General features: G+C 35.1%; 1 non-coding gene across 1 annotated transcript; it reads right to left on the bottom strand.

Moving 5' to 3' along the window:
- Positions 1–14,901: 14,901 nt before the first annotated feature.
- LOC148553503 (small nucleolar RNA R71) lies at positions 14,902–15,009 on the bottom strand. The gene has a single exon (XR_015893923.1). It is a non-coding gene; the product is annotated as a small nucleolar RNA R71 (small nucleolar RNA).
- Between the last annotated feature and the right edge of the window lie 331 nt (positions 15,010–15,340).

The following is a 15,340-nucleotide window of genomic DNA, read 5'->3' as shown; positions in this document are numbered from 1 at the left end:
ACACTAATGGGTTATCGTAGACGAAATATAAGAATAGGTAATACGATTCACGGGGTTTGGGAGCGTTAGAGGTTGTGAAATTAGCTTCGATTCGACGTAGAATCTTTATTCGTGCCATATGAACTCGTGCCATCCTTTTCTTCGTTGCTTTCATTGGAATTCTCTAGTTTGAATTTTCTCCTTAGAATGTGATTTAATTGTTTCCCAACCATACCTTGTCATTCTTGTATACCTATGCTTGCCTATGAATCTGACTTTTTGAATATTCATCCTTGACAATGCCTATGTTTCTGTTCATATATTCTATTTTCTTTGATTTAAATTTATTTTATTCTAGCAATTTTCGAGGGCAAAAATTTTTCTAAGGTGGGTAGAATGTAACAACCCTAGTTTTTGAAAATCAAATGATTAGTTATTTGTGATTTATTATATTTGTTGACAATTATGTTTTAAGAAAATTATTTAGCTAGAGGTAATTAAATAGAGTTTCATGATAATTGGAGTTTAAACTAATTAGAATTTTTATATAATCTTTATTGGATCTTTGGTATAATTGAAATTATAATTTTGATAATTGAAAAATAAGAAAATTGTATAATTTAATTTAAATAAATTCTATTTTGAATGAATTATGTTATTAATTTGAACTCCTAGAAATTATTTTATTAGAAATGATTAGATTGATATTTATAAATACTTTAAGTTTAAGTCAATTAATATTTGTGTACAATTTTTATTATAATTAGTTATTTTATAAATTGAAATTAAAGTTTCGGAGATAGAAAAATAAAGAAAAGTTATATCATTTAATTTGAATAATTAATATTGAGTTTAAAAACTGTATTTTATAAAAATGTGGTTAATATGTTCATTTTATATTTTAAAATAGAAATAATTAATTGAACTTAGCAATATGATGATAAATAATGTTTCTAAATATTTTTAATAGAGTATGTTTGATTTTAAAATTACTCTACTATTCAATTTTATCAAAATATCTCTTCATATGTATCCATATTACTTTATAAAATCCCTAATTTCTAACCCTAATTCCCAAATTGAATCAGAAATCCTAATTCCCAAATCCCATAAACCCTAACCCTAATGTTTCCCCTTTCCTCAGCCTCTGAACGCAGCCTCCACCCCCTATTCTTCCTAAACACAATACATACGCAAAACAGAGAAAGAAACACAGAGATGGAGAGGAAGAAGAGAAGGAGAAGGGCGTGGCGCCGCCGGCTGGGTACCGCCGCCGGCTGGGTAACGCCGCCGTCCATCCCATCGTTGCGCCGTACACGTCGAGCCCGTCCCGCCGCTGACATCACCGAAAGGAGAGCGACCACCATGAGGAGCCACCGCCGTCACCATCAGAGTTATCGTCGCCGTTTGTGGAGCCACAAGGAGCGTTGCCGTCGTGCCACCCACCCACGCCGAGATGGAAGAGAGAAACAGAGGAGAGTGGCGTTGCGTCTGCTGCGAGCTCGCCGTGGAGGAAAGCCACCCCATCGCGGAAGGAACGAGGGGAGGAAGACGAGCCCAAGCCCAGAGCGGAAGGAAGAAGGCGTCGCTGTACCTCCCGTCACCGTCGCCGTTCGTGCTCCGTCGTCGCTGCTGTTCCATGGAGATGCATCGCCATCGCTGAGGGATGGAGGAAGAGGACGCACGGGAGGAGCCGCTGCTGTTGGGTTGCTGTTCTGCCACCGTCGCTGCCACGTGATAAAGGAGGAAGTTGCCCTGCCACCATCCGAGCTTGCTGCTGCAGTCGTTTGTACTGCTGCTTCTTCGTTCTGTTATTACTTTCTAATTGTTGTAAGACATTCTTGCTCTTATTTCAATTTGAGTTAGCCTTGAATTTCCAGTATTGTTCATTTTATCTGTTTTGAATTCACCGTTTCTGATTGCTGCCGTGACCACCTCACGTTGCTGCTGGCTCTATTTGAAAATGGCTGCTACTTCTAGAATCCCAGATCGGAGAGGAGAGGAGGCGTTTAACCTTGTCATTGTTGCTGCCATGGAAATAAGTGCTGGAAACTGCTAATGGAGCAGCTGCATTTAGTGATTTTTGCGAGTTCTGACTAACTGAGGTAGGGAATTTAACGTTTTTAATTTAGAATGCCTACAAAGTTATTGGATAAGTGCAAATGGTTAATAATAGTTAAGAATTTCTTAATTGACAAGAATGACTTGAAATGTGTTTGAGAATGGTTACCTATTGTGATTTTTCTGAGTTATGATTCGAATTAAATGTGGTTGTGAACGGTGATTAAACTGGTGATATTGATTTTGATTTGAGGCTGTAACTATTACCGATTTTCTAATTATTTGGAATTATTGAGAATCCTGTTATTTGATTATGTTGAGCTGGTTCCCATAAGCTGGTTTGCTTGATGGTTGCAAACTGACTGAAATTCTGATCTTTGATGGATTTATATTGAATTGAATGATGTGTTGGTTATTTGATATAGTGTAATGGTAGTGGATTTGTTGGAAATTCTGATCTTCTGTGATATTGCTGAATTGGTTGAAATATGGTTGTGAATTGTATTTTGAATTACTGATTTTTTTATGATGAGTTGGCTGAGTTTTTGATCTTGAGTGAGTTATTTTCAATTGTTTGATATTGAATTGGAATTTTGGTATATTGGAATGGCTGTGAAATGGACTTGTGACGGGTTGAAATTAGTTGAAATGGGGTTGTGAATAATTTATTTAATGTTACTTATTAAGCTTAAAAATGTTGAGCTAATTATTAAAAATCTGACGTTTTGATAATTGATGAATGGAGTTTGGATTAAGGCTGTGATTGTGATTGGTTCTGTTGCTGTGAGTGATTGATTAATTGGTAAGATTAATTCTGGCTAAGTTGTGGTTGTATTCTGATTATTAAGAATAAGTGCTTGTTGTTGTTTTTTTAGTTATCTGATGTAACGTAACGGCTGTGATACTGACAACGATTGATTGGAATTGGCTTCGATGGTTGCTAAAATTGATTTATAATTAATTAGAATTAAGTTTGAGAACAGTTAAAAGATTGAATTTTGATTACTAAATCATTCTCTTCAAATTTGACTTTTAAAACTAAATAGTAACTGTGCTAAAGAGTAAATGACATTAAAATAATTAGAATTATGAAAGGCTGATTTTTGGGATTACTAGTTGATTGAGTTTAATTTTGAAAGGATTCCATGATATGTGAAAAGTAAATATGAATTGATGAGATTGGAGTTGGATTGATGGATTAGTTGGAATTGTGGAGTATGATTGATTTGTTAAATATTATGAATTGTGAATGTCTGATTGATTGAGAATTATCTGTTTGAAAATTGTTGGGAAAAGGACTGGTGATTTGTGGAGAAAGAGGGAACCCGTAAGGGTGGCTAGGTCCGAGTTTTAGGGAAAGTGCTGTCAAAATTTTATAAAAATCTGAGGTTTCATTTGAAAATTTATTTTAGAAGCTTTGAATTTGGAAAATTATATCACTTGAGCTTTATTTAGTTTAGAAAGGAATTAAAATATTTTGAGTTCAATTTACCAAGGAAAGGAATTATGTTTCGAACTTGAATTATTTAAGAAGGAAGCTATATCTTGAGATTGATTCAATATGAAAAGAATTATGTTTTAAGCTTGAAATAAAGGATTACTTTTCAGGAGTTTGGTGAATTTATAAGATTTGAATCTGAATGATAAAGAGAAATGGTTTGAGCTAAGATGTTGTAGAAGTGAAAGATGTAAAGTTTGTATAGTATGATGGAATTTGTATAGTATAATTGAACAGAGAAAGAAAGAGGTAATGCATAAGAATGCAAAAGTGATAATGAATAATGAGAATGATAATGAATGATGATAATGAGAATGATTATGTGATGATCTGCTGCGAAAAAGGCAATTTTCTGTAAAAGCTTTAGAAAGACAACTTTAAGTGCAAAATCTCATAATTACCTTCATAAAACACTTAGGGAGTGGTAATAACATGTTAGTGAGGCAAAGATAAATAACAGATAAAAAGTTAAAGAAAAGAATAAAACCAAAGAAAAAGTCTGTAAAATTTTAACGACAGAGAAACACACAGAGACTAGTGAACGAACTAGGACAACTTAGTTAGTACTTGAGTTGCGACTAGGGTTAGGTATAATATGAAAAGTTAAACTATTTCAGTATAGACTTAATGAACCTATACTTGGGACAGGCTAACTATTCATACCGAAATTTACATAAGCTTTAAATACATACGTTAAGCAGAGAAATCAGAGCAGAGTAGAGAAACACAGAAAACAGAATAACTAGAGTAAAGTAAAGAGATAAAGAGAAAAAGAGTAATATAGATATAGATGAAAAGAGTAATCAGAGAAGAGAAAAGAGATACAGAGAACAGAGTAATTAAAACAGAGTAAAGAGATACAAAGAAAAGAGAAACCAGAACAGAGTAAAGAGATATAAAGAGAAGAGTAATATAATAAAGAGATATTTATATATATTAGTTGCTTGATGCAACCCAGAGCTATATTTATATATATATTAGTTGCTTGATGCAACCCAGAGCTATATTTAATATATATTAGTTGCTTAATGCAACCCAGAGCCTTTGTAGGGAAACTAAGTTATCTGCAGCCATTTTCCGCTTCCCCAGAGCAGAGCAGGGTATATATATATATTTTCCTACAGTAAGCAGAGACTGTCTCAAATGAGCGGCTATCATCATATGCATATTTATTTAGGAACGAAAAATCGTATTCGGGAAATCGGGATTACTCGTGACCGGATAAATGTCGGGATTGCGGGCAGCCAACCGACACATGAGCTCATGGCCTACACTAGGGCTAGACATGCATCATCCTTGTTTGCGCATTTGTATTTGATTGGGTTTGCTCATTGTACTTCCCTGTGATTGTGCTGTTTGTCTTGCTGTGACTTGTTTGTATGTTGAATTGAATCTCTGGCTTGTACTATTAGTTTGTGAATGTATTAAATTGGTTAAGAATTGATGTTTTAATTGAGAATTAATTATGTGACTGATAGATGGTTAATGTGACTAGTTTCATATTTAGAATTTGCTTGAGTTTAGAGATTTTGAATGAGGTAATTAATTAGCTAAAGTAGAACCAAAAGTATTTTCAAAAAGGTTTGATAAAAATATAGTTTCCTTGAGTATGTTAATTATTTGCATATTAATCATTACTTTTACGGCATTTCCATTCCCTACTGAGAACGTGTGGTTTGTTCTCACCCCAAAATCTTCCACCCTTTCAGTAATACAGGTTCGAAGACTCAGTTTGAAGCTGCGGGTGATTGTTAGACCTTATTTATGAGTTAAGTTTTTGAATTGAGTTGCTTTCATAGAATTCCCTCGCCTTTGTTGCTTAAGATTTTATTTTATAAAGAGGGATAGGAGTTGTATCTAAGTTACACTTTAATTTGTTTGTATAATATTTACTAATAATTATATGATTATTATTATTTGGTGATGCTTGATATATGATTTGATAAATAAAAACAAAATTTTCTGGCATTTTCTACTAAAACTGAAACACGATATCGAACTATAGGCTCAATATTAAATAGTTAATAAGGAAAATAGGTCAGTAACACCTTACTTTTGGTACGATCATGACGTATTGGAAGTTGGGTCGTTACAATTATCATCATATATACTAACACAATCCACTTCTCAACTTCACAATTCATTCATCCTTATCATATCATTGTCAATCATCATAATCAAACTCAACAACCATCAACTCATCATAAATCAACATATAACCACATTCAATACTCATCAACCATAATAAATATCAACACTCATCCTCAATTTTCTCAACATCAACAACCATCATAACACTCATAATCAATACCAACCATCAACAATATTAAGAAATCACTACCAATCCTCCTCACTCACAATAATCATGAATCCTTCATCAATAACAATAAATCACACATTCCTCATCAACCTTCATAATCATTAAATACCAACAACATCAATATTTTCATCATAAACCATTAAATACCCACAACATCATCAACAACACCAATCATCAATACTCACTAGAACCAACAATTACATCAATACACATATAATTATGCATACACCAATATCATTTAATCCTATCTTAAGGTCAACTAGCCTAAGTATCCATGAACATTACATTTACATAAAGAAAACCGAAACCATATCTTGGTCGATTCCCAAACGCTCCGAACACCAAAACAAAACCACCAAACTTGATCCAAAGCCTCAGCCAACTCCAACAAACACCAAAGCTCAAACTAACAACACATATATATATCAACATCAAAATCGGAGATACACAAAGCAACTCAACACAAGGGTTTAGTGAAACCTTACCTTACCCAATGTGGTTAGGGGTAAAATCCAACATTTACCCGCTACTAGAGATCACCTAAACAACCAAAACCACAAAATCTACTCAAAACCATGACCTCAAAAATGCAGAAATCTAGGGCATAAAACTGGGAGGAGAGACTTGATTTCTTACCAATTTTGCTTAGACGGAAATGTAGAGCTCGTCGAGAGCTTCGTGTGACCGCAAACGGCTCATCAATCGGAGCTCCAGATTCAAAAGTTATGGCTTCCGGAAGTGGAGGATGAATAGTGCTCCCGTGGCTTCTCTTCTCTCTTCTCTCATAACCAAACTCTCTCTCTCTCTCTCTCTTTAATGAAAATGAGCTGAAAGCTCATTAAAGTAGACTTATATAAATCCCCAAAAAATTTGACTCGGAAAGACCTACTGAGTCCAAAAACCATATTTAAATCCCCAAATTCTCATTCCAACTTTCAGGAACCTAATTTGGGCATTTAAATTATTTTATTTGTGAAAAACCCAGTTCTTACATATACCATGACCAGTTATAGCCAATTGTTCATCTATGTGCAAACCACACAAAGTAGAGGAAAATACGACATTGTAACCACGGATATGTTTTCTAAAATGGTTTTCTTCTTGATAAACCCCAATTTTGTGGTTTATCTTGTACTTAATTTAGGGAATTTTATCAATTTTCTCATATTTATTCAATGAAATAGCATGGTTTTGCAATTCTCCCTTGATTTGTACTTAAATATGAAAACATGATTTTTAGGCCTTAAAATAGCTAAATTCAATTCACTTTAATTCCATTCGATGCCTTGATATGTTTGTTGAGTGATTTCAGGTTCATAAGGCAAGTATTCGATGGAAGAAGTGAGGAGAAAAGCATGCAAAGTGGGAGAACTCATGAAGAAATGAAGGAAATGCAAAGCTATCAAGCCTGACCTCTTCACACTCAATCGACCATAACTTGAGCTACAGAGGTCCAAATGAGGCGGTTCTAGTTGCATTGGAAAGCAAAGATCCGGGGCTTCGAAATGATATAAAATTTGCCATAGTTTCTTCACGTTTAGGGGCGCGCATGCACACTGTACATGTGCATGCCGATGCTGCACATGGCCCACTAAAGGTGAAATCGCTAGGGGCGATTTCTGAAGCATTTTGGGCCCAATCCAACTCATTTATGATGCTATTTCATGTAGAATTCAAGCTTGGGCAAGGGGGGAGCACTTGTTTGTAGTATATCATCATGTAGGTTACTTTCTAGAGAGAGAAGCTCCCTCTTCTCTCTAGAATTAGGGTTCTTAGGATATTTCTATCTTAGATCTAGGTCCAACTTCATGTTTTCATCTTGTTTCCTTTTTGATTTCTTGTTCCTACTACTTGATTCTCTTAGTTTTCATGCTAATTTCTCTTTTATGTTTCTTTTGTGATGATGAACTCATGTTAGATTTGATTTACATTCAATGAAATTTAATGTTTGATGTTCTTTTAATTGTTGATTTGAGTTGTGATTTACTTTCCTTGCAATTGATAGTTGTTAGACTTTACTACTTCTTGCACATTTACCATGCTTTCCTTGTATGCCTTCCAAGTGTTTGATAAAATGCTTGGAAGGATGTTAGAGTAGATTTTGAGCATTCTTGGCTTGGAAGGAGTAATTAGGTGATCTTGAGTCATGAGTACCCAACTAATGTTGGTGATCTAGAGTTGTTAGTTAATATGATTTCCATTGACTCTAATCTCTTGCTAATTCTATTAGTGAGTTGATTAGGACATTTGGATTGAGGTTAACTAGTCTTGTTTGACTTTCTCTAATGGAAGATAACTTACACTTTCTTCCAACATTGGGGATGACGAAATAAGATAAATTATTGTTAATTATTGTTATTAGTGACTAGGATGGAAAGCCTATGATCTCAATCCTTGCCATGAATGTCTCTCTTTATTGATTGCTTCTTTTATTGCTCTCTTTACTCTTCTTGTCATTTATATTATTGCCCCTTTTATCAACCAAACCCCTTTGCCCCTTCGTAGCCAATAATTGACCACTTCATTGCAATTCCTTGTGAGACGACCCGGAGTATAAATACTTCGGTTAATTTTCATTGGGGTTTGTACATGTGACAAAACCAAATTTTTGATTGGGAGGATTGTTTGTTGGTATAGAACTATACTTGCAACGAGAATTCATTCATTTGAGAAAATTCTATACCGACACAACAATTCGCTCATCAAAATGGTGCCATTGCCGGGGAATTGCAATGGTGTTATGTTATTGGCTATTATATATATGTTAATATACTTCTTTGCTAGTTTTTTCTTGTTTTAGGAGTTAGTTTTTATTAGTTCTTACTAGTTTTGTTTTTATTTTCTCTTGCTATTATGAATTCTCACCACTTTGGCTATGAGTTTGGTTCAAATTATGTTATAGGAAGTGGGACCTACAATGAGGATGTGCATCAAGGATTGAACAATCAAAGATGGGAGTAGCCTCAAGGGATTGATCAACCTTATTGGCAATAACAACCTCCGAATTCTTATGGGTATAATCCTAATCCTAATGTATATCAATCTAATGGATGTGGTGACCCTTATTGTGATTGTTAACAACCACCACCACATGTCTATGAACCACCTCCTCAACATAATTTTGAACCATCATACTCACAAGTCCCCTACTACTAAACACCTCTTTATGACCCTAATTCTTATCCACCATACCAACCACCTAATGAACCATATGAACCATACATGGAACCAACACCATTCCAACACAATTACTCTCAAGAACCATCTCAATATACACCATCTCTATACCCTTACTAAGATGAACCAACTTCTAATTATAAAACTTTCCTCCCAAATAATGAACCTTCTTTTTTCACACCACCTCCAATGGATGATTCTTTCCAAGAATATGTTAGTTCTTACATTTGAAGCCAAGATGAGAACCAAAAGGAGTTCAAGGAGTTAGAAGCCAAGATAGCTACCATAGCGGAAGCCGTTCGCAATATGGTCTCCTCTTGCCTAAGCTTATGCGATCAAGGAACTCCCATTGTTGAATGTGGAGAAGCAATCAAGGAGCCTAGTGAGGGAGTGAGTTTAGAGCTTCAAGGTGTAAAAGAAGGGTTGAAGTAAGAATTGTCACAAGGGAAGAAAGTTAAGACAATTGAGCCAGAAGGAGTGGTTAAAAACATAGGAGATGTTGAAAGTCCATGGGAATGTAGAATTATGGAGCCCTCTTTCAAGAAGCTTGATATTGATGTTGAGGACGGTATACAACCTCCAAAGCATATCATGGTTGAAAACTTTGAAGAGGTTGATCAAAAGATGGATTCAATTATTGATGAATTCTTATGTACAATTGAATCCTCTCCCATTGGGCTTGACATGGAGATTAAAGTAGAAGACACCTCACCCCCATACCCTTGGTAAGCAATGAAGAAGAAATTGAATTGGAAGTGATCCACCAAGAGGAATATGGTTTGATAGTTAAGGAAGAGCACAAGGGAGTGGAGCTTGCAAGATCATTGGGACCACCCCTTCCTATGTCACCATCCTGCACAACATTCAAGTGGGTAAAATTCTTATCCCTAAACTTTATTTTCTCACTTGAATATGGTTTGATAGAAAATGATGGTCAACTTAGAGCTCTTTGTGGGGTCAAGAGTAGGAGAGAGATGGTTAGTGGTTGGAAACATCATTCTAGGTTCATTATGGTTATATGTTCAAAGTTTAACTGCAAAGGTTGGTGTAAAGATAGATTGTTTGGGTCTGGAAAGTTGTTTGGAGGCTTCCTTGAGAATTCTAAGGCTAAACCACCCAAATAGAATTGTGATGATCAACTTGAAGATGGGTGCAAAAACAAGATTTTGGATCCAAGAATATATAAAGATCAATTTTGGGAGCCCTTAGCTTGTATGGGACTTCATCAAAGCTTGTAGCCATTGATTATAAAATTTGGAGCTTACATGAAGACCAAGCATTGGTGGGGATTCCAAGATGAGTTCAAGCATAAGCCACCTTGATAAGGAGCCTCCCAAATATCCAACTTAAGGACTTAAACTAAAAGTACTAGGTGGGAGACACCCCACCATGGTAAACTATTTCCACTCTCTTTTAGATTTGGTTAATAATTGATTTGAGTTGCCATTATAGGTAGTTTTCTTCTTTTCTATACTCTTATACATTTTGTGTCGATTGATAGGTTGTAGTAGTGTGTTTTGATTAGTTTAGATTGTTGATTAAGTAGGTTGCTTGAAATGTAAGTTTTGTTTGTAGTGTATTTGAAAATTTTTCAAAAATTAAAAAGATTTGTTGTTAAATTTGATCTGTGATTGTTTTCGAATGCTTGTAGATTAGGAGAGTGCGCTGTTTTTGAAAAAAAAATACAAAAAAAGAGACATCCACGTGCGAGCATGCTGTGCGCGCGCGCGTCGGTGGTGCATCTCACACTCCTGGTACAAAAACCAGGGAGTTGTGCCAAAGTTGTGCCTACTCTGTGCCCGCAACCTGACGCGAAAGCGTACGTGACGCGTCCGCGTCGGTCGCCAACTTCATCAAGCACATGTACGCGTACTGTACGCGTCCGCGTCGCTTGTCCCGTCGGCCAAAATGCACATCGGCGCGTAAGCATGCATGACGCATCCGCGCCGGTTAAAAAAAAGAGTTTTTTTTCTCATCTTCCAATTTCTTTTGTCCATTGCACTCGCATACTTTTATTCCTTTCATTTTCATTTTGTTTTCATAGTGATGAGCGGATAATTTATACGCTTTTTGGCATTGTTTTTAGGTAGTTTTTAGTATTATTTAACTACTTTTTAGTATATTTTTATTAGTTTTTAAATAAAAATCACATTTCTGGACTTTACTATGAGTTTGTGTGTTTTTCTGTGATTTCACGTATTTTCTGGCTGATATTGAGGGACCTGAGCAAAAATCTGATTCAGAGGCTGAAAAAGGACTGCAGATGCTGTTGGATTCTGACCTCGCTGCACTCGAAGTAGATTTTCTGGAGCTACAGAAGCCCAATTGGCACGCTCTCAATTGCGTTGGAAAGTAGACATCCTGGACTTTCCAGAAATATATAATAGTCCATACTTTGCCCTTATTTTGATGACGAACACTGGCGTTTAAACGCCAACTTCCTGCCCTATTATGAAGTTAAACGCCAGAAACAGGTTACAAACCAGAGTTAAACGCCACAAACAAGCTGCAACCTAGCGTTTAACTCCAAGAAGAGTCTCTACACGTGAAAGCTTCAATGCTCAGCCCAAACACACACCAAGTGGGCCCCAGAAGTGGGTTTCTGCACTATCTGCACTTAGTTACTTATTTTCTGTAACCCTAGCTACTAGTTTAGTACAAAAACTACTTTTAGTGATTTATTTTCACATCTTTTGATCATTTTTGAGACTATCTTTGTATCACTTTTGATCTCTTGATCACGTTTAGGGGGCTGGCCATTCGGTCATGCCTGGACCTTCATCACTTATGTATTTTCAACGGTAGAGTATTCCGAGTAGGATCTGGGATCTGGAAAGTCTAAACCTTGTCTGTGGTATTCCGAGTAGGATCTGGGAAGGGATGACTGTGACGAGCTTCACACTCGTGAGTGTTGGGCGTAGTGACAGACGCAAAAGAATCAATAGATCCTATTCCAACATGATCGAGAATCGACAGATGATTAGCTGTGCGGTGACAACGCATTTAGACCATTTTCACTGAGAGGACGGATGGTAGCCATTGACAACGCTGATCCCCCAACATAAAGCTTGCCATGGAAAGGAGTATGAATGATTGAATGAAGACAGTAGGAAAGAAGAGATTCAGAAGGAGCAAAGCACCTCCATACGCTTATCTGAAATTCTCACCAATGAATTACATAAGTATTTCTTTCTTATTTTATATTTTATTTATATTTTAATTATCAAAACCTGATAACCATTTGAATCTGCTTGACTGAGATTTACAAGAATGACCGTAGCTTGCTTCAAGCCGACAATCTCCGTGGGATCGACCGTTATTCACGTAAGGTTTATTACTTGGACGACCCAGTGCAGTTGCTGGTTAGTTGTGCGGAGTCGTGAAGAAGAATTGAGATTATGAACGTGCGTACCAAGTTTTTGGCGCCGTTGCGATCACAATTTCGTGCACCAAGTTTTTGGCGCCGTTGCCGGGGATTGTTCGAGTTTGGACAACTGACGGTTCATCTTGTTGCTCAGATTAGGTAATTTTATTTTATTTTTAAGCATTTTATTTTCGAAAAATTTAAAAAAAAAATAAATTATTCTATGACTTCAGAATTTTTAAGAATGGATTCTAGAGTTTCATGATGATCTGTTGTAGTCTGGCTGGCTGTGAAGCCATGTCTAATCTTTTGGACCGAGGTTTCAACTTATCATCACAAGAGCTTGTTGATTTCTATCAATCTTGCTGTTGAATGTAATGTTCTGCTAAAGCTTGGCTGGCCATTGGCCATGTCTAGTGTTTTGGACCGAAGCTTTCACATAAAGCTTGGCTGACTAGTAAGTCATGTCTAATTCCTGGACCGGAGTTTTAGACTAACATTGCATGATTCTTGGAATTCTTATTAAAAATTTTGAAATCCTTATTTTTCTTTTTCCAAATAATTTTCAAAAAATACAAAAAAAAAATTTAATAAAATCATAAAACCAAAAATAATTTGATGTTTATTGTTTGAGTCTAGTGTCAATTTTTAAGTTTGGTGTCAATTACATCTTTTTAACTTTTCTTAAAATTTTCGAAAAATCATGTGTTCTTCATAATCTTCAAGTTGTTCTTGATGATTTTCCTTATTTGATTTTTTCATTTTCTTGTTTTGTGTCTTTTCTTGTTTTTCATATGCATTTTCAATTTGTTAGTGTCTAAAGTTTGAAAATTTCTATGTTTGGTGTCTTGCATGTTTTTCTTTTCTTAAAAATTTTCAAAAATAAGTTCTTCGTGTTCATGTTGACATTCAAAGTTTTCTTACTGTTCATCTTGACATTCAAAGTGTTCTTGCATATGTTTTGATCTTGAATTTTCATGTTTTGAGTCATTTTGATGTTTTTCTCTCTCCTCATTAAAAATTAAAAAAAATATCTTTTCCTTTTTTTGCTCAAAATTTTCGAAAATTTGGTTTGATTTAGTCAAAAGTTTTAAAAATCTAGTTGTTTGTCAAGTCAAATTTTCAATTTAAAAATCCTATCTTTTCAAAACTTTTTCAAAAATCAAATCTTTTTCATTTTCTCTTTCATATATTCCGAAAACTTTTAAAATTTGATTTTCAAAATATTTTTCTTACTTTTATTTCATATTTTCAAAATTAAATGCTAACAATTAATGTGATTAATTCAAAATTTCAAATTGTTGCTTGCCTATTAAGTAAGGATCAATCTTTAAATTTTAAAATCATACCTTTTAGTTTCTTGTTAGTCAAGTAATCAACTTTAATTTCAAAATCAAATCTTTTTAAATTTCTTTTTCAAATCTTTTTCAAAATAAATTTCAATCATATCTTTTTCAAAATTAATTTCAAAATCTTTTCTAACTTCTTATCTTTTCAAAATTGATTTTCAAAATCTTTTTCAATTAACCACTTAACTTTTTTGTTTGATTTTAAAATTCTTATCTTTTTCAAAACTATTTAACTACTTTCCTCTCTCTAATTTTCGAAAACACCTCCCCACTTTTTCAAAATTCATTTTAATTAACTAATTGTTTTAAATTTTAATTTAATTTTATTTCTCTTTTTAATTTTTGAATACTAACTAATAATTAAAATAAAAACAAAAATATTTTCCTTTTATTTTAATGTAAATTTCGAATTCTCCCTCTCTCTCATCTCTTTCTATTTATTTATTTAATCACTAACACTTCTCTTCTTCTTAAAATTTGAACCCTCTCTCCCCCTCTGTGTTCGAATTTCTCACTTCTCATTCTTCTATTCTTCTCTTCTTCTACTCACATAAGGAATCTCTATACTGTGACATAAAGGATTCCTCTTCTTTTCTGTTCTCTTCTTTTTCATATGAGTAGGAACAGGGATAAAGACATTCTTATTGAAGCTGATCCTGAACCTAAAAGGACTCTTAAGAGGAAACTAAGGGAAGCTAAAGCACAACCCTCTAGAGAGGACCTAACAGAAATTTTCGAAAAAGAAGGAGACATGGCCGAACCCAATAACAATGGTGGAGATGTAAGGAAGATGCTTGGTGACTTCATTGCACCCTCTACTGACTTCTATGGAAGAAGCATCTCAATTCCTGCCATTGGAGCAAACAACTTTGAGCTTAAGCCTCAATTAGTTTCTCTAATGTAACAGAATTGCAAGTTTCATGGACTTCCGTTGGAAGATCCTCACCAGTTCTTAGCTGAATTCTTGCAAATCTGTGACACTGTCAAGACCAATAGAGTTAATCTCTAGGTCTATAGGCTTATGCTTTTCCCTTTTGCTGTAAGAGACAGAGCTAGAACATGGTTGGATTCACAACCTAAGGAAAGCCTAAACTCTTGGGAAAAGCTGGTCAGTGCTTTCCTGGCCAAATTCTTTCCACCTCAAAAGATGAGCAAGCTTAGAGTGGAAATCCAAACCTTCAGACAAAAGGAAGGTGAGTCCCTCTATGAAGCTTGGGAAAGATATAAGCAAATGATCAAAAGGTGTCCTACTGACATGCTTCCAGAATGGAGCATCATATGTATATTCTATGATGGTCTATCTGAGTTGGTAAAAATGTCATTGGACCATTCTACAGGAAGATCTCTTCATCTGCAAACCCCTGCAGAAGCTCAGGAACTCATTGAAATGGTTGCAAAAAACCAGTTTATATACACCTCTGAAAGGGGTCCTGTGAACAATGGGACGCCTCAGAAAAGGGGAGTTCTTGAAATTGATACTCGGAATGCCATATTGGCTCATAACAAAATATTGACTCGGAAAGTCAATATGATTTCTCAGAGTCTGAATAGATTGCAAGCTGTATCCAACAGTACTAAAGAAGCATCTTCTG

The sequence above is a fragment of the Arachis ipaensis genome, chromosome B7, assembly GCF_059453495.1.
Source record: "Arachis ipaensis isolate K30076 ecotype BB chromosome B7, ASM5945349v1, whole genome shotgun sequence".
Classification (NCBI taxonomy): domain Eukaryota; kingdom Viridiplantae; phylum Streptophyta; class Magnoliopsida; order Fabales; family Fabaceae; genus Arachis; species Arachis ipaensis.
Note: the sequence above shows the minus strand (reverse complement) of the source record. Positions and strands in the feature narration are given on the sequence as shown.